The 19833-nt window shown below is 40.1% G+C and overlaps 1 long non-coding RNA gene across 1 annotated transcript in view; it reads left to right on the forward strand.

The window, feature by feature from the left end:
* Window positions 1–19833, forward strand: part of LOC129487913 (uncharacterized) — a 50358-nt gene that overhangs the window by 15311 nt on the left and 15214 nt on the right. The window contains exon 2 of the long non-coding RNA XR_008659520.2: window positions 18084–18159. This is a non-coding gene — a long non-coding RNA (uncharacterized lncRNA). The remainder of the gene's footprint in view (window positions 1–18083; window positions 18160–19833) is intronic.

Below are 19833 nucleotides of genomic sequence, written 5' to 3' on the forward strand. Positions count from 1 at the left end.
TTCACGTCCCTTGTAAGTTGGATTCCTAGATATTTTATTCGCTTTGAAGCAATTGTGAATGGGAGTTCACTCATGATTTGGCTCTGTGTTTGTCTGTTATTGATGTTCAAGAATGCTTGTGATTTTTGTACATTGATTTTATATCCTGAGACTTTGCTGAAGTTGCTAATCAGCTTAAGGAGATTTTGGGCTGAGATGATGGGGTTTTCTAGATATACAATCATGTCATCTGCCAACAGGGACAATTTGACTTCCTCTTTTCCTAATTGAATACCCTTTATTTCCTTCTCCTGCCTGATTGCCCTGGCCAGAACTTCCAGCACTATGTTGAATAGGAGTGGTGAGAGAGCAAAAGAAACTACCATCAGACTGAACAGGCAACCTACAGAATGGGAGAAAATTTTTGCAACCTACTCATCTGACAAAGGGCTAATATCCTGAATCTACAATGAACTCCAACAAATTTACAAGAAAAAAACAACCCCATCAAAAAGTGGGCAAAGGAAATGAACAGGCACTTCTCAAAGGAAGACATTTATACAGCCAAAAAACACATGAAAAAATGCTCATCATCACTGGCCATCAGAGAAATGCAACTCAAAACCACAGTGAGATACCATCTCACACCAGTTAGAATGGCGATCATTAAAAAGTCAGGAAACAACAGGTGCTGAAGAGGATGTGGAGAAATAGGAACACTTTTACACTGTTGGTGGGACTGTAAACTAGTTCAACCGTTGTGGAAGTCAGTGTGGCGATTCCTCAGGGATCTAGAACTAGAAATACCATTTGACCCAGCCATCCCATTACTGGGTATATACCCAAAGGACTATAAATCATGCTGCTATAAAGACACATGCACACGTATGTTTGTTGCAGCACTATTCACAATAGCAAAGACTTGGAACCAACCCAAATGTCCAACAACGATAGACTGGATTAAGAAAATGTGGCACATATACACCATGGAATACTATGCAGCCATAAAAAATGATGAGTTCATGTCCTTTGTAGGGACATGGATGAAACTGGAAAACATCATTCTCAGTAAACTATCGCAAGGACAAAAAACCAAACACCGCATATTCTCACTCATAGGTGGGAATTGAACAATGAGAACTTATGGACACAGGAAGGGGAACATCACACTCCGGGGACTGTTGTGGGTTGGAGGGAGGGGGGAGGGACAGCATTAGGAGATATACCTAATGCTAAATGACGAGTTAATGGGTGCAGCAAACCAACACGGCACATGGATACATATGTAACAAACCTGCACATTGTGCACATGTACCCTAAAACCTAAAGTATAATAATAAAAAAAAAAGAGAGTAGTTTTCAGAATAACTATTCCCAAAGCCAGTCTATGGAAAAAAGCAACATTCCGAAGTAACTTTTTATGATATTTAGGATACCAACGAATGGTTTGTGAGTATGGCCTGTTTATTTTTAACAAAGCAACAAAAAATGCCAGAATCTGCATCATTTATTTGCTACGATAAATAGTCCACCTTAGCACTGAACACCATCAGTTGAACAAGAAACTAGAATCCTCTGGAGCAAATTGACTGAAGCTCAAATGGCTTTCTTTAGGTCTGACCTGGTTCTACTAGGGTAATTACCAGTATTCAAAACATGCGCTCACTTCCTCTGGCAATTATGCTGCATGTCAAAGGAGCTTCCTCTAAGAAGTTGAAAAATTCTATTCATTTCACTTGCCCAAGGCCATATATGGAATTTTTTCTTATTTGGCAATGTTTCCCACCAAAATTGAAAAAGGCTATAATGACAGCCAAAAATCATGTCTCTTAATGGCAGAATGTCACTATTAAATATATATATTTTTGCCTTCCTAGTCTCCTCTGTCTCAATTTTTTTAATAGGTATTTTTTTAAACTTGTCTGGGGAGGACATGGCAAGACTGTTGTTTCTTTTATAATAAAACTGCATTTATGTTGTGGTTCTTCAAGTTGCTGAGAAACTCCTCCTTCTATATCTGCTAAAGAGAGGTACAACTTAAAGAAAGGAAAATATAGACTAATTTAGTACTAACCGTGAACCTAATGCTTTATGTATGTTAGCTGACTACTCTGTAATTGAGGTATTATCATTCCTGTTTTATAGTCAAGAAAATCAAGGGGCTTTGAGATAAAGAGAGAGAGTTTTGTGTGTGTGTGTTTTTTAAAGAGAAAGGGTCTCATTATGTTGTCCGGGCTGGCCTGAACTCCTGGGCTCAAGCCATCCTCTTGCCTTGGCTTCCCAAAGTGCTGGGATTAAAGGCGTGAGCCACCAGGCTTGCCCTCTCTTAAAGATAGTAAATTACTTGCCCAAGGCCATGTATGGAATCAGAATTTGGCGCCACATGGAATCTGACTCCAAAGCCAGTGATCTGTTCACTTCTTCTTTCCCAGTTGGATTTTAATGAAACCTACTGGAATGGCACTTATAAATTCACCAAGATTCAACTAATTTAATTTCTGGAGGTAGGATTATTTCCTCATCTTTTTGATTTAATCTACAACTTTCTTATGTTTCACTCTTTTTAGTTGTCAAAAATGTAAGTAATACAATTAAAATACAGTCCCCTGTGGCAAAAACCAAAGTTCCCTTGACTCACAGGCAAGAAAGACAAACTCTTTGCGCATACTCAGAGGAAGCATCATGCTTTAAATTCCTGGCTGTCTCATCAAGTAAGCGTATGTTCAAATCCTCCAAGGGCTTGTTTGAGGACTAAACAAGGTCATGTATGTAGTAAGCACCTAATTAACAAACTCTAAATGGTAACTTAATTTAATGAATGTTTCCAGAGTGGCAAACAAAGCTGACCCATTCCTGCCCCCATTAGAGATGCTGGTTCATAGAAGGGGAGAAAGGGAATAAAAAGTGAAGGGGAGGGGAAGAGGGAAAAGGGGAAGGTTCTCAGGGCGATGGAGCAAAACGTAGCTAAGAGCACACAGAGACTAAACCTTCCGCTTTACAAAGTCAAGGGCTGTGGCTTTGCATTATATCCGAGGCTTGTAAAGCTTTCTTCTCCTGTTAGAGAACCTTCCAATTCCCCACTTGAGAGGGAAACAATCAAGCTTGACAGATAACAAGCAGTTCTGTGATGACAACAATGTTCAGACATCAAGCCTGTTGACAGAACAAGTTGACAAGTTCAGATCCTCTATGCAGGATTGCAAATTCTCAAATGCGTTTTGCCGCCTTCGAGTGTAGACAGATGTATTTGGAAAAAATGATTTTATTGCAAATTGGATTTCTCATGTGTTGCCGAGCACCCCCTGCAGTTTTGACAGGTGCAAGAGAGGCGGTGGAGGTAGGTTTTCAAATCTAGCCATGATGCCTCCCCCAACTGTGTGAGGGTGATGATCAGCAGGGTGTGCCGATTCAATTCCCATTGGCATTTGTTCCATCAGGATATAAGTGACGAGCTCTGCCTGGAAGAAGCCTTTCTAAACACACCCCACCTGCGTCTTTGATCCTTGATGGTAAAGTTCTTTAGGGAGCTTAATGTGACCAAGCACTGTTCTAAGTGCTCTATGTGTAGTAAAGCACTGTATCTTTACATAGCCTGTGAGGTAGCCACTGTATCATCCCCATTTCCCAAATGAGGAAACAGAGACACAGAGCCGTTAAGGAACTTGCCCATGGTCATGCTTGTAAGTGGTTGAGCCACGTTTTTAACCTAAGCAGAGAGTGCTAGGGTCCACATGACATGCAGGGTCTTGTATTTGGACAGCAGAGATGCTGGAATCCAGTCTTGGCTCTGCCACTTCCTCATAACAAGGGCTGCATTCACTGAGTGGATGCTGTGGTCCCAGCTCTGTGCTAGGCATCTTTAATAGACTTCTCATTCAATACAACAGTGGAGAAAGTGAATACCATTATTATCCTTTAAAATGGGGAAACTGAGCCTGAGGGTAAAAAACTTACCCAAGTTTGTAAAACTAATTCAGTCTGTCTGACCCCAGAGCTCTTGCTCTTAACTACTACAGTGCCTGCTCTTGGCCTTTACTAGTTGTTTTGTGTATTTTACCTCTCTAAGCTTCAGTTTCTTCATCTGGGAAATGGGGATAATATCAATAACTATCTCAAAAGACCATTGTGCAAGTGAGACAAAGAAAGGCATATGAAGATGATCTATGATGCTCTGTGCAAATCTTAGTTACCTATTATTTTTTCTGAATTGCTCTAGCTTTGTTCCTTAGCTCTTTCAAATATCTATCCCCAGCGAAATACAAGTTTCTCAAGGGTAGAAACAATGATTTATCTGCTTTTTATTTACCTTTCATAGAATTTGGCACTTTTTGGGTGTGCTTGATAAATGTTTATTAAATAAGTATAGATATGTGAGACAGCAATGCCAGGGGTTTTGTCTCAGGAGGAAGCTTTGTTGGGCCACTTTGCAAGGGTTAATTCGGGCTTTTAGCTAATAGTTGTCCTATTTATACTGTAATAACCATGAAATGTATACACATTATTTTCATTTAAAATATTACATAAACTAATGAAAATCAATCTCAAATCAATGTCAGAAAAAACTCCAAGAAAAAAAAAGTGTCATGGCACGTTACCCCTTATTCTGAGGTGTCCTCCTCACAACACCTGTCCCAAAGGATCTTGTGATTAGAACAAGTAGAGTCCACTCTGTGGGAAATATATGATGATTGTATCAAAACTGATGAAAATGATTTTACTTTTTCTTGAGTTTTCTAACCTATTCCTAGTGTTCAAAGATAAACTCTCTAGATTGTGTTAATGAAAGGATTCTCCCTAATACTAGTTTGTTTGATGTGTGACTATTATGTATATTATCAATAGATATTCTCTACAAGACATGCTGTAAGTTCATATTCTTCCCTAAGCAAATTAATTCTTCAAAATGCTCAAGGTTTGGGCATGTGTGTAGCTCCTCACTGATTTATTGACATAAACATTTAGAGGGCGGAGAAAGAAAAGAAAAACAGAAGAAAGGTCACTTTATTCTGTTTTCGCCACCAAGTAGTTTGTGCAGGGGCACTGAAATTCGACAATCACTGAAGCATGGCCATGCTTTTTAGTCTTCAAATAACAGTGAGAGAATGGCCAATAACTGAGCCTTTTCCTGCAAACATGACAAGGTCCTAATGTGTCAGGGTCTTTGCATTTGCTCCTCCTTCTCTCTGTCCCATATTTTCCCCACACTGCCGCCTTCTCACCTTTCAGATCCCTTTCTCAGAGAGCTCTTCATCCCTGGCTAAAGTAGTTCTTCTCACATGGCCCCATCTGGTAACCCTCTTTGAGCAACTCTGCAACATTTATCTAGGCCTGAAGTGATCTTATTTGTTTATGTGTTTATTGTCTGCCTTTTTCAACTTGAGCATAAGCTCCTCAAGAACAGGGAACCCTATTGTGCTCGCTGCATTCCAGATGCTTGGCACAGTGTAGATGCTCAGTAAGTATCTATGGACTCAATTATGAGAAGACAAGCCTGCCAGCTCCAAGTTAGGAAGGCTGTATTGAGGGTACATCTAAGGAAGTTCCCCTTCTGGGTCCTTGGTGATGCCCTGCAGTCTCACAGTGATACCAGCACTGTAGCCTTGCCTGCAGCAGCCTCAGCTCAAATCCTAATTCACATATTCCGTGCATTTTTCCAAGAATCTATATGATGACTGCCCTGCTCTGAAGCTTACTAGACAGATAACCTTGAGCTGCTTATTTAAACCCACTGTGCCCAAGTTTGTTTATCCTTGCAATAGAGATATATAACACTTATCCTGGAGAGTTGTGAACATTCACTGAAATAATGCATGTACCAGGCTTGGCCCAGTGCCTGGCACAGGGTAAGCTCACTATAAATTGCAGCTTTGAATTTATTACTGATGAAAGATCATTTATATTTGTGCCACTAGTCCCTCTCCCATGGTAGATCTCACTAATCGATTATGGCATTTTTTTCTTTAAAAAAAAAATGGCCTCACAAACTTCTCAACACCGCCCTTACCTAGACAGTCACTACCCATCAATCATTTGGAGTTGGTGTGCAAACTGAAACGTACTAGCCCTTCCTGACTCAGAAGGCACTTAACAGGCTGTCAAACAGGATTATTCACATTGAGCTGAGTGTCCAAAAGTAAATTGGTAGTTAATTTTGCCTCTAGACAAGTGGCAAATTCAGCAGTATGCCCCATGGACAAACTCACTGGCATAGGAAGAGAAAAAGTAATGGGAGAATCTGGCTCTTGATAGATGAGGGTAGAAGGAAGGCCCTGCTTTCGTCATTAGCTTTGGCTCCCAAAAGGTTATAGAAATAACACTTGGAAGGCAGGATGTGAGCAGTGCTCTGGTTTACTTTCTGATATACTCCTTTAGATGAAATAGCTATGATGGAAATTGGGAGTTCACGAGGAAAAACCATCCCTGATGTTGATTGGCTTCCTGTGAATTCTTATTAAACATTCCAGATACCCACTAATGATTTCTGGATTCCAATCTATATTAACAGGTCTATAATTTTTAATAATATTTTTAAATGATAGAGAATCTAGCAGATTATTACTTTTTTTTTTTTTTTTTGGTCCTATTTCAGAAGTTACAATGGGATTTGTTCAGGACCTTTTCCAAGAGATGAGGAACCTGCCAGCTTGGTTGGAGAGCAATGATGCTTTCAGAACAAAAATGAGAAGAAGCTAGAAAGATTAAATATAGAAACAAAATTAGAAAATGATGCTGTGTTTAATTTAATTGCAGAAGTTTGGTCCTAGCCAAAACAGCAAATTAGGAGATGCTGTCCTTCTAGTTTCTGCCCTTGTTCCCACTTTTGGTGGCTTTTCTTCATTCCCTAAAGGACCCAGAGCCCCCAAGTTTCTCCATAAGTTTCACCATCCAAATCTTCCTGCAGGAAATTAGTCGGGGAAAAACTAATTTATACCAGAATGGAAATGTCTAGCTGACTTGATATTTCCTCTTAATGGTAATACACAGACTTCATGGTTTAAGGACTTTTATGGGTTGAACTGTGTTCCCCCCAAATTCATATGTTGAAGCCCTAACCTTCTGTGCTGCAGAATGTGACTGTATTTGGGAATAAAGTCTTTAAAGAGATAATTAAGTTTAAATGAATTCATTAGGGTGGGCCCTGATCCAAAATGAGTGGTGTCATCATAAGAAGAGTAGATCAGGACATACACAGGCACAGAAGAAAGCTCATGTGAAGACACAGGGAGAAGATGGCCATGTACAAGCCAAGGAGAGAGGCCTCAGAAAAAAACCCACTCTGCCGATCCTTTGATCTTGAACTTCTAGTCTCTAGGACTGCAAGGAAATAAGTTTCTGTTGTTCAAGAACCCAGTTTTCGGTACTTTGTTATGGCAGCCTTAGCCAACTAAAACAAGTCGTTAAACTTAACATTAGAATCCCAACTCTTCCATTTAGTAACTGTGAGATCTCAGGCAGTTAACTATCTGAACTTCAGTTTCCTGAACAATAAACGGAAACAATAATGTCTACCTCATGAGGAGGCTGTGAGGATTAAATGAGGCAATGCACGTTATTGGTTAGCACAGTGCCTGCATTGTACCTGGCACTTAGCTCTTCATAAAGTACCATCATTACCACTGCTATTACTATTATGTTAGCATTTTAACTGGATACAAGTGGATGAAATCAGTACTTCTGTACCGTCACTTATCTTCACACGGTAGAAACTAAAAGATATTTATTAACAAATTACTGTTATGAACAAATTCGCTGATGGCTTTTTACTCCTAAGGGGCCCTTAGTTCCTATACAGGTGCTATTAAAAGCTACAGGTATGGCCTTGGTATCCAGAATGTAGACAAGAAAGAATACTGAAAGAATAGAAGCGAAGCCCATCATACAATAAAAGAGGCAGAGAATAGTCTAATCTGTGAGAAAATGCCTGCACCAACAAAAGAATTTTAAACTTATCGAGCTATGAATGATTATAATTTTAAAATAGCTTATTAAACCATTCACACTAATAAGGAAGTAGTTTGTTTCTAATTAATTTTCTAGGAAAGGCTGTTAAACATAGGTTCTCAGGTAAATGTCTTTTTTTTTTTTTTTTTTTTGAGACGGAGTCTCACTCTGTCGCCCAGGCTGGAGTGCAGTGGCGCAATCTCGGCTCACTGCAAGCTCCGCCTCCCGGGCTCACGTCATTCTCCTGCCTCGGCCTCTCCGAGTAGCTGGGACTACAGGCGCCCGCCACCACGCCCGGCTAATTTTTTGCATTTTTAGTAGAGACGGGGTTTCACCGTGGTCTCGATCTCCTGACCTCGTGATCCGCCCGCCTCGGCCTCCCAAAGTGCTGGGATTACAAGCGTGAGCCACCGCGCCCGGCCGGTAAATGTCTTAACTTGGAGAAAAGGTGTCTAATAATTATGGCTTCAGGTCAGCTACATTAAATTTCAAATAAACACTTTGAATTTGATATTTAAATTACTTTTACTAATAAATCATTTCTCTAGCAATGAAAACTTTCAATTTGGGAAGGGAATACATCACTAAAACTTACACTATTTCTCCTATCCCACTGTTTGACAAAAACATTATGAAGTGGATTACTCAAAGCTAATAACCCAGTAGGTATTATACACAGTCATTATAAATATATTATAAATATGTCATGTTCCCTTATTTCACACCCCGCCCCCCCCCCCCCCCTCCCCAGGAAGCAGGAACAGAACAGCTTTGGCCTCTGGGCTCTGGAATTTTAGAAGTGAGTACATTAACATCCACTGCATGTTTTAAGACTTTTCTCATGGTTTTATCAACAAATGGACATAAAGCTGAGGTTGAACCAGCCAGGCACACAACATAAAAATATAAAACTGGAGACAGCTTTCCTTCTGAGTCACATCGCTGATGTGCACAGACAGCCTATACCTGGCCATTCCTTCCCAGCGGCAATGAGCTGTCTCTTCTTTGTCTCTCCCAACTCTGGCAAGAGATGTCTCCATTCATTAATCTTGAGTCCAGTCCATAACGTTACCCATTCTGTAGCTGTACATTCTATTCTGCACATGTTGTCCCTCTTGCCAGGCCCTTTCCTCCACTCTCTAGTACTCAGAGCCCACCATGCCTCCTCTTCTCAAGATCTCCCCCTTGCCTATATCCTTTGTAATACAGCTGCTAGCATGGTGCCACAGATCAAGGAATCTTGAGCACAGAGGCTTAGAGGAGGGGCAAACTGGCTCCTATTCTCCTATCAGGCCTCTGGGAGTTTCTGGAGCATAGCTATTAAGAGTGTATCATTAGGCCTAGCACGGTGGCTCATTCCTCTAATCCCAGCACTTTGGGAGGCTGAGGCAGAAGGATTGCTTGATTCTAGGAGTTAAAGACCAGCCTGGGCAACATAGCTAGACCCCATCTTTACAAAAATTAGTAAAATTAGTGGGTCTGGTGGCACGTGCCTATAGTCATGCCGCATACCAGCCTGGGCTACAGAGCAAGACCATCTCTCTTAAAAAAAAGTTATCATTAGCCTGATAATTCAACATCTCCCCAAATCTAGAATCGACCCAATGATGAATTTAATGAATATGCATTAAAATCTTTGGAGATGTAGTCTAACAAAAGAAAATTAGACAAAGGTTTGATTTTTCTAGACTTATTTTGTAATTAAAGACCTCTTCAAAAAGAATATAAACAAGATAATTGCCTTCGAAGTGAAATTCTCTATAGTAAATGGTTATTTACATGAGACTTGCAGAAAACCATTTCTCAACATCTGCATCCGAACAGGAATGACCACCGTGACATGTTCCCTTAGCTTCCATTGGACATCACCCCATCGTCCAGCAGGAGAGAGTAAAGGCTGATGTGTGGTTTTTATAAATGATATAACTAAATCTTGGTTGCATATATATTTTTGCTCACGAAATCTCTGAACCAAGCAAAGATGTCAGTATTTGTTTTCCAATTTTCATAACTAATGACAAATCAATTAGTTCATTCAGCTGAGCCTCTTGACATTTACATCTCATGGTAAATCATGGGAGTGGAAGACAGGACCACACTTGGTTACTTTGTATTACATCCTTCAGTCTCCAAGAAGCTTTCCTGACTGTTAAGGTGACCTCACTCACTAGGCTCCTTAGCTAATCACAGGTAAACTTGGTTTGCAGGTGTACACCCATAGTCTTTGATGCAGTGATTCCCAGCATCACTGAGATGAGTATCCTGACTGTCTCTCCTTTCATCACATGTAATTTGTCAGTCAATTTTATCAACAAATCAGTGTTTTTCTTTTTAAAATTATTTTAATCTGTACTGATAAAAGAAGACAAAAGCTGATAATGTTTTAATCCTCCCAGTTTTTTTCTAGTGGTTCACATAAGAATTTGGATTAATACTACTGACTTGCTAGCTTCCATGAATGTTCTGTGATATCACTTGCAGAACCTGATAAAATCTTCATATGCTCTCACGAACAGATCTATACATGGTATATGCAAAAGAACATACTAGACCATATATTTATGATTAGCTTAATCACAGAATTCCCCAAGAATAGTAAATAAAAGTATAAAAGCAGAAATTAAAATGAAATTAAAAGCAGCAAATAGAAAAAGCAGCATTGTTCCTTATAAGCATTTAGTAGATACTTATTAACCGACTAAGAGACAAAGAAGATTCCAAAATGTAACTCAGGTCTACACTGTCAGCAGCCACAGTCACTGACAAATCACAGATACTCATAATGTGAGGCTTCATCAGTCCCTGCAGCAGGTGACGGGGAAACTTGCATGGGGGTAAGTGTCATTTAAAAGGGAAAGGATTTTGTCCTTAGCAGTGGTGATATCAATAAATCAGCTTTCTTTTGTTTAGTGAAAATCACCTGACTAAAGAAATTCTCACCTATTGTTTGGTGGAAAACTGTACCTGTTCATTGTTAACTACAATGCACAAATTTCCAGTTGAGATGGTCAGTGTTCTGTTCCATAATGTATTGGGTCTTTGTCCTTATAAGTTGAAGAAAATTTTAAACTAAGTTTAGCCCCAGTCTGTACTGCCTTTGAAAAATATTGTAAAACTGAATAAGCCAGACTTTAGGAAATGTACTATCAACTATCTGGACTGTCCAAAAGCTCTGACTGATGTGGACTCACTCCTAAAAGGAATGGATATTTCCCCTGTCAATCTCTGGGGAGAAGAAAGGACACACTCCTACCAATCATCTCTGAATGGGAATGGAGGTGGGTCTTGCAATGAGGCAGGACTTTTTCTCTAGGGTCAGAGGTTATACTGGCTATCTAAGATATGACAGTGGTTGGCAATTTTATTTATTTATTTATTTATTCAAAGAGGAAATGCTTTTATTGGTCGTTGCCAATTTTGTTTTTGTTTTTGTTTTTTAATTTTACTTTAAGTTCCGGGATACATGTGCAGAATGTGCAGGTTTCTTACATAGGTATATATGTGCCATGGTGTTCTGCACCTATCAACCCATCACCTAGATTTTAAGCCCCGCATGCATTAGGTATTTTTCCTAATGCTCTCCCTCTCCTTGCCCCCCCATCCCCTGACAAGACTCGGTGTGTGATGTTCCCCTCCCTGTGTCCATGTGTTCTCATTGTTCAACTCCCACTTATGAGTGAGAACATGCGGTGTTTGGTTTTCTGTTCCTGTGTTAGTTTGCTGAGAATAATGGCTTCCAGATTCATCCATGTCCCTGCAAAGGACATGACCTCATTCTTTTTTGTGGCTGCATAGTATTCCGTGGTGTATATGTGCCACACTTTCCTTAGCCAGTCTATCATTCATGGGCATTTGGGTTGGTTCCAAGTCTTTGTCATTGTAAATAGTGCTGCAGTAAACATAAAACATACGTGTGCATGTGTCTTTATTGTAGAATGATCTATAATCTTTTGGGTATATAACCAGTAATGGGATTGCTGGGTCAAATGGTATTTCTGGTGGAGATTTTTTTTTTTTTTTTTAGTTTGAGCCAACCTCTACCACTTAGAGGCCTATTTAGTTATGAGCCTAAGAGTAACCACTTTGCATATCATAGCTAAGCTAGTCTCAAAAGCCAAGTGACCGGCATGAGGCAGTGCACTATCTTCTTTGTCATTTGCAAATCCTATTCCGAATCTAAAAACAGAATGAAATTTCTGAAATGAAATAAGAAATGAAATTTCTTATTCACCTTTGTATCCCTAGCATCTAGCATAGTTCTTGGCACACATTTTGTTGGATTAAATTTTTTTAATATTCAGGGTGTCACGCTGTCACTTAGGCTGGCATGTAGTGGCATGATCATAGCTTACTGCAACCTCAAACTCTTGGGCTCAAGCGATTGTCCAGTCTCAGCCTTCTAAGTAGGTGGGATTACAGGTGTATGCCACCATGCCCAGCTAATTTTTCTTTTCTTTTCTTTTCTTTTTTTTTTTTTAGAGAAAACCTCTCACTGTGTTGCCCATGCTGGTCTCAAATTCCTGGCCTCAAGTGATCCTCCCTTCTCAGCGTCTCGAAGCACTGGGATTATAGGCATGAGCAACCATTCTGGCCTAGATTGAATTTTTATAAAGTTCTATGGAATTATCAGTATAGGAAATTTACCTATATTGAATAAAGGAAGCTAGCCTTTGTGTGACTTAGATTTCTAACTTGAGCTATATCTATGGACAAGGTCTTGTTCAACTATTCTGTTTTCACTTTGTAAACTGAATTTGTTGGTCAAGTCATTGAAAACAGGTGAACCCATTAGTGTTCCCAGATAAACACCAAGGAGCGCATCACTGCATCATCCCACCATTCATTCCATGCCCTGTCTCCATTTCACACAGGGCAGGCTTCAGCTGAGCTAGCAAAAAGCATCAAAGCTGGCCGGGCGCGGTGGCTCATGCCTGTAATCCCAGCACTTTGGGAGGCCAAGTCAGGCAGATCATGAGGTCAGGAGTTTGAGAACAGCCTGACCAACATGGTGAAACCCCGTCTCTACTAAAAATACAAAAATTAGCCAGGCATGGTGGTGCAAGCCTGTAATCCCAGCTGCTTGAGAGGCTGAGGCAGGAGAATCGCTTGATCTCAGGAGGCAGAGGTTGCAGTAAGCCGAGATCACACCACTGCACTCCAGCCTGGGTGACGGAGCAAGACTGTCTCAAAAAAAAAAAAAAAAAAAAAAAAAAGCATCAAAGCCAATACTGGTTTGTTTTCCCAAGCCATGTTGTAAAAACATCATGTTCTTAGCTCTAGAGATACTAAATCAGATACTGAATGTTATGGTTTGGATATTTGTCTCCTCCAAATCTCATGTTGAAATGTGATCCCCAATGCTGGAGGTGGAGCCTGGTGGGAGGTATTTTGGTCAGGGGAATGGATTCCTCACAAATGGCTTAGTGCCCTCCCCATGGTAATGAGTTCTCACTCTATTAGCTCATGTGAGAGCTGGTTGTTAAAGGAGCCTGGCTCCTCCTCCCCTGTCTCTTGCTCCTCCTCATGGCTCTCTTGCTCCCACTGTCACCACGTGATGTGTCTGCTTCCCCTTTGCCTTCTGCCATGACTGGAAGCTTCCTGAGGCCCTCACCAGGAGCAGATGCTGATGCCACACTTCCTGTACACCCTGCAGAAGAATAAGCCAAAGTAAACCTCTTTTCTTTATAAAAAACCCAGTCTCAGATATTCCTTTATAGCAATGCAAACAGACTAACACAATAGTCATAAAAACAAAAAAGGAATTAATTGTTGAAATATATAGTTAAGTGTAATCTTTATCTGAGGATGGAAAGAAAGTCATGTCTTTAGAAACTTGGTATGTGAAATGAACTGTGTTGGATGCTTTCCCAAGTAATTTTCTTGTTTAATTCCTCAATACGAATCTTTGAATTGGGGATATTTCCCATCTTATTAATAATAAAATGAGGGTTCATAAAGCACCATTAATTCACTCAACAAATATTTATGAAGTACTTGTTAAGTTCCTGGCACTGTTCTAGTTACTGGGAATATAGCAGCAAATGAAACAAAATCCTCATGAAATTTATACCTATGTTCATATGGCTAGTTAGTGGATTTACATCCAGATCTACCAGATATCAGTATTCATGCTTTTTTCACTACACGTGGCAACTGGGATGGAGGATCTCAAAGAAGACTGCAATATTTGTGTAACCTGAATAGGTTACTAGCCCTGCCTCAGCTGCCCTCTTCACCAAAATAGTATCAAAAAAGTGAAAATACTTTAGTTCTTGATTCTAAATTGTCTTTTTAAACAATGAATGTATATTGTTTTAGTCATTAAAAAGCATACTGTTAAAGATCATTTTTTCCTGTTTATTTTTGTTGTTGTTTTTGTGTTTTTTTGTTTTGTTTTGTTTTTGTATTTTTGTGGTTGGTTTATGTTTGAGACAGGATCTTGCTCTGTCACCCAGGCTGGAGTGCAGTGGTGGATCACAGTTCACTGTAGCCCCAACCTCCTGAGCTCAGGTGATCCTCTTGCCTCAGCCTCCCAAGTAGCTAGGACCACAAGCATGTGCCACCTATACTTAGGCAATTTTATTATTATAGACAAATTTATTCTTTATAGAGATGGAGTCTCCCTATGTTTTCCAGGCTGATCTTGAACTCCTGGCCTCAGGTGATCCTCCTGCCTTGGCCTCCCAAAGTGCTGAAAGTACAGGTGTGAGCCACTGCATCCAGCCCCTTTTCCCTCTTTAGATCCTGGAGAATATCAGATTTTCACTAGTTAGCAAGGAGTTACTCTAAGTCTGTCAGAGGATGCTAAAACTCACGGACATGTTTCTGCCCTGAAGTCCAGCTGCTTCTACCATCCCTATGATCTCATGCCATATATGACCAAAATAATAACTCAGGGCTGATGCCCCTTTACTACATTATATGGTCAAAAGCCCCAAGCTGTAGTTTCTCTGCTTACTACATGCCCTACTAATCATTTTTCCCTTCCTCAGCTCCTTCTTTTGAATCCTACCCATGAAGACTTCCAAACCTCCTCCACATGTGCTGCTTTCCCTCTTCTGACCCCTGCCACACTCTGGACCCCTTTCCTGGCACTCGTGGTCTTATACTGTGATCATAAATGGCTTGTCTTATACTCTCTAATAAAGCAATTCTGACAGGGCAGGGATGGCTTCATTATATATCTCATAATTAAAAAGTGAGCAAGAAGTATTTTTAAATTGAATTGTGTTATTGTAAAAAATTAAGGCCATAATTATCTTCACTTGGGTGTTTTGAACTGCTCTTTTAGAGAACCAGCTATTTTCAAAACCACAAAGAAACTTGCATAAAAGCCCCAAGTTGCGGTTAATTTGAATCTGTAAGAATATAAAAGAAGATGTTAGTTTGACCCATAAATATTTATTACCTATACTGTGCAAGGAGTTATTCAAGGAGAATTGAGGGTCACAGTGAAGAACCAAATGTACAGCCAAATTTGTGAGGTGGTGTAAAATAATTCAGCAGTGAATTAATTAAGAGGTGATTGTCAGCAACTCAAAGAGATTTAAATTGTGGATTTGAGGCAAGAAAATGATCATTCTCATTCAGGTTCTCATCAGAAGTAAAATTAGAAAGTTAGTAAAATTTAAAAAGCTAGGAGTTCCAAAACCAGCAATGAAATGAAACTATCCAAAACTCTATATAAAGGCATTCTAGTATAATGTTAATTAGTGGCATCATGGAAGAGAAATATGGAACAGTAAATATTAGCCATCTCATAAAATTTGGCATTTCATTTTACTATGTAACTACCCTATAAATATTGCTGAAGCTGAGAAAATGTTACATAGTAGAATGCCACTTCTAAAAAATATGACAACAAAAATTATCTTACAAATTTGATTTGCCTACTCCACTGTCGTCTGCATGAACCTGAACACACTATGTAACTTGTCAGAGCCTCCATTTCTTTAATGTCACTTACTGCCAGGATAGTGAGGACCAAATGAGATCCAATACGTAAGTGTTAGTGAAAAATTAGGTACCATACCAAAAGTATTTTAATTTTTTTATCTGCTTGCATTATCAAGCTAATATTTTATTACATTAAACTTGGGTTTTATTTTTAACCATAAATAGATATTCACTGCTTGACAAATTGAATACAAATTTATAGCAAAGAACAGAAAGTAATAATAAAATGGCTAGTAATACTATAGCCATATTTTAGCAATTTTCCTCTCCTGAATGAGCTTGAACTCTATTTTATCCTATTTAGATGTCACTTAAGCAAGTAAATCTGACCATTTATCTGTGCAAGAATGTACCCAAGATGTTTCAAGCACTAAGTGGACCCCAGAGCCCATCCTCATTCTCATCAGGCTGGAGGAAAAATAATCTGAACATTTCTTCCGTGGAGACTACAGAGCAGATTCTCTTTCTCCTCTTCCTTCTCCTCCTCCTTCTCCTCTTCCTCTTCCTCCTTATTCTCAGAAATACAATGTGCGTACTAAAGTCAGAGATTGACAAAGCTTCAAGGGACCTGAGGAACCATCTAGATACTCTTAAGACTTGGAAACTTTAGACCCAAAAGCTACAGGACTTACACAAAATTATACAGCTCATATGATTATGAGAAATCTAGTTGTAGAAGCACAATCGGTACTTTCCCTGTTTAAGGAATGGTCAAGTTGAAAGAATCAGTCCATTCAAGATCTTTAGGCTCATGCCTGTAATCCTAGCATTTTGGGAGGCCAAGGCAAGAAGATGACTTGAGCCTAGGAGTTTGAGACCAGCGTGGGCAACATGAGGATACCTTGTCTCTACAAAAAATACAAAGAATTAGCTAGGCCTGGTGTCAAATGCCTGTAGTCTTAGCTATGTGGGAGGCTGAGGTGGGATCCCTTGAGCCTAGGAGGTTGAGGCTGCAGTGAGCCGGTATTGTGCCACTGCACTCCAGCCTGGGTGACAGAGCAAGACCTCCAGCTCAAAAATAAATAAATAAATAAATAAATAAATAAATAAATAAATAAATAAATCTTTATATTCAAGTCCGAGATATTTATAAATTCTCTTACCTTATTCTTTCTCTCATTAACTTTTTTTACCACTAAAAAATAATAATTTTAGGCCAGGCGCAGTGGCTCACGTCTGTAATCCCAGCACTTTGGGAGGCTGAGGTGGGCGGCTCACGAGGTCAGGAGATTGAGACCATCCTGGCTAACACGGTGAAACGTTGTCTCTACTAAAAATACAAAAAATGAGCCAGGCGTGGTGGCGGGCGCCTGTAGTCCCACCTACTTGGGAGGCTGAGGCACGAGAATAGCCTGAACCTGGGAGGCAGAGGTTGCAGTAAGCCGAGATCGTGCCACTGCACTCCAGCCTGGCAACAGAGTGAGACTCCGTTTAAAAAAAAAAAAAAAAAAAAAAAAAAATTTATTCTTGCTTTTCTGCTAGCTCAGTGTAGTGGAAAGAGAACCGGATTACATGTCAAAAGTCCTGGCTTGGACCTGGCTCTGCTTGTTACTATGTAACCTTAGAGAAGTCATGAGAGTTTTGCACCTGTAAAACTAAGATGCCTGCATTGATTACCTCCCACACTGTAACAGGTTAGATAATGAATACGAATATTTTCTATATATTATACAGTCCCGAATGAACACAGGCACTCTTGTTATATATCCTGTGATGTCCAGAAATATTTTTAAAGTTTAAAATGGAAAATTATATTATACATGCTAGAAATACAATAAACTGAATTCTATTTAAAAATGGAAGGGTGGGCCGGGTGCGGTGGCTCACGCCTATGATCCCAACACTTTGGGAGGCCGAGGCAGGCAGATCACAAGGTCAGGTGTTCGAGACCAGCCTGGTCAATATGGTGAAACCCCGTCTCTACTAAAAATACAAAAATTAGCCAGGCGTGGTGGCGGGCGCCTGTAGTTCCAGCTACGGGAGGCTGAGGCAGGAGAATAGCTTGAATCTGGGAGGCGCAGGTTGCAGTGAACCCAGATCGCACCACTGCACTCCGGCCTGGGTGACAGAGCGAGACTCTGTCTCGGGGAAAAAAAAAAAAAAAACAAGAAGGGTGATATCAGCAAGATGGTAGAATAGGAGGCTCCAGTTGTAACTCCCTTGTTAAGAGACCTAACAAGAATGCACAGTCCAAAATCTCTTTACAGGAACTCCAGGAACTGGTTAAGAAGTCAGAGTACCCCAGGTGAGCACAAAGCTGAGAACAGCTGCATTGAAATGAAGGTAAGCCATTGCCTTCTACCTTCAATTACCCCTTACCCAATTTGACATAGCCCAGCACAGTTGGGAGAAAGTGTCCAATTTGTGGTTTCTCCTCAGGAGAGAAAGAGAAGATGGGAGTGGAACATGCATACAATGTTCCAGCTTTTCAGAAGTTGGTCAAGGGACTGGTTTATTTCTTGCCTAACTTAGTCCTGATGAAACCTGCATACTCTGGATACCTAGAAGCTCAGAGAATAAAATAGAACTCAGAGAATAAAAGTGGCTTCCTTTGCTGCAGCATGAGAGAATCTGCAGCACCACAGTCAGAAGCCAGCACAGCTCAGTGCTATCAGCAGATGATACTCAGTTCTTGGCTTGAAAGAGAAGGGCGCAATGTGCTTCCAATTTTCCAGCTTGCAGAGGATGTGGGGGCTGCCTGAGGGACTAGTTTCTGTCTCACCTGGCTCAGAGTGATGAAAGAAATAGCATACTTTGGATGCCTGGGAGCTACAGAGAGCAAAGGAGAGCTTAGCAACTTGTTGCAGCACCAATAACCTTCAGTACAACAGACAGGCACCAAAGATAAGAAGAGACTACAAGCTCCTGAAAAAGAAATTCACAAACCTCTCTAACTGGGAAATTACATGCACAAGGCTAGAGAAGACACATCTCCAGAAAAAGATTGAGAGGCCCTCAGAATTCTGATCCAGGCTGATTGGTGATGATCTCCCCTTCTCTTGAAGCTACTCAACAAAGGTAAAGAGAAGTAGCTGGTTTTTTAAATTCCCAAGTGTCAAGAATAAGAAAAAAAAAAATCACAAGCAGCCAGGCATAGTGGCTCACGCCTGTAATCCCAGCACTTTGGGAGGCTGAGGTGGGCAGAGCACTTGAGGTCAGAAGTTTGAGACCAGCCTGGCCCATATGATGAAACCCTATCTCTACTAAAAATACAAAAATTAGCCAAGTGTGGTGGCAGGTGCCTTTAATCCCAGCTACTCAGGAGGCTGAGGCAGGAGAATTGTTTGAACCTGGGAGGTGGAGGGTGCAGTGAGCCGAGATCATGCCACAGCACTCCAGCCTGGGTGATAGAGCAAGACTCTGTCTCAAAAAAAAAAGAAAAAAAAAAAATACAAGCATACGAAGAAACAGGGAAACATGGCCCAAATAAAGGAACTAAATTAATGTCCAGAAACTGACCATAGGGAAGTAGAGATCTATAAATTATGTGACAAAGAATTCAAAATAGCCATATTAAATAAGATCAGTGAGCTTAAACAGAACACAGACAATTGAATGAAATCAGGTAAACAATGTATGAACAAAATGAAAATATCAACAAAGAGGTATAAACTTTCAGAGAGAGAGAGAGAGAATGAATGAAACTGAAATTTTGGAGCAGAAGAGTACAATAACTAAGTTGAAAAAAATCACTACACCAGTCTAACGGCAGGCTTATTCAAGCAGAAGAAATTATCAGTGTAAAGGCAGGTTATTTGAAATTACTGAATTAGAAGAGTAAAAAAAAAAAAGAATATAAGATGTTTTATGTAAGCCTATAGTAACCACAAAGAAAATACATACAGAAGATACGCAAAAGAAAAAGAAATTAAAATACATCACTACAAAACAATCAATGTGCCGGGCGCGGTGGCTCACACTTGTAATCCCAGCACTTTGGGAGGCCGAGGCGGGCGG

Source organism: Symphalangus syndactylus, chromosome 8, assembly GCF_028878055.3.
Source record: "Symphalangus syndactylus isolate Jambi chromosome 8, NHGRI_mSymSyn1-v2.1_pri, whole genome shotgun sequence".
NCBI classification, from domain to species: Eukaryota; Metazoa; Chordata; class Mammalia; order Primates; family Hylobatidae; genus Symphalangus; species Symphalangus syndactylus.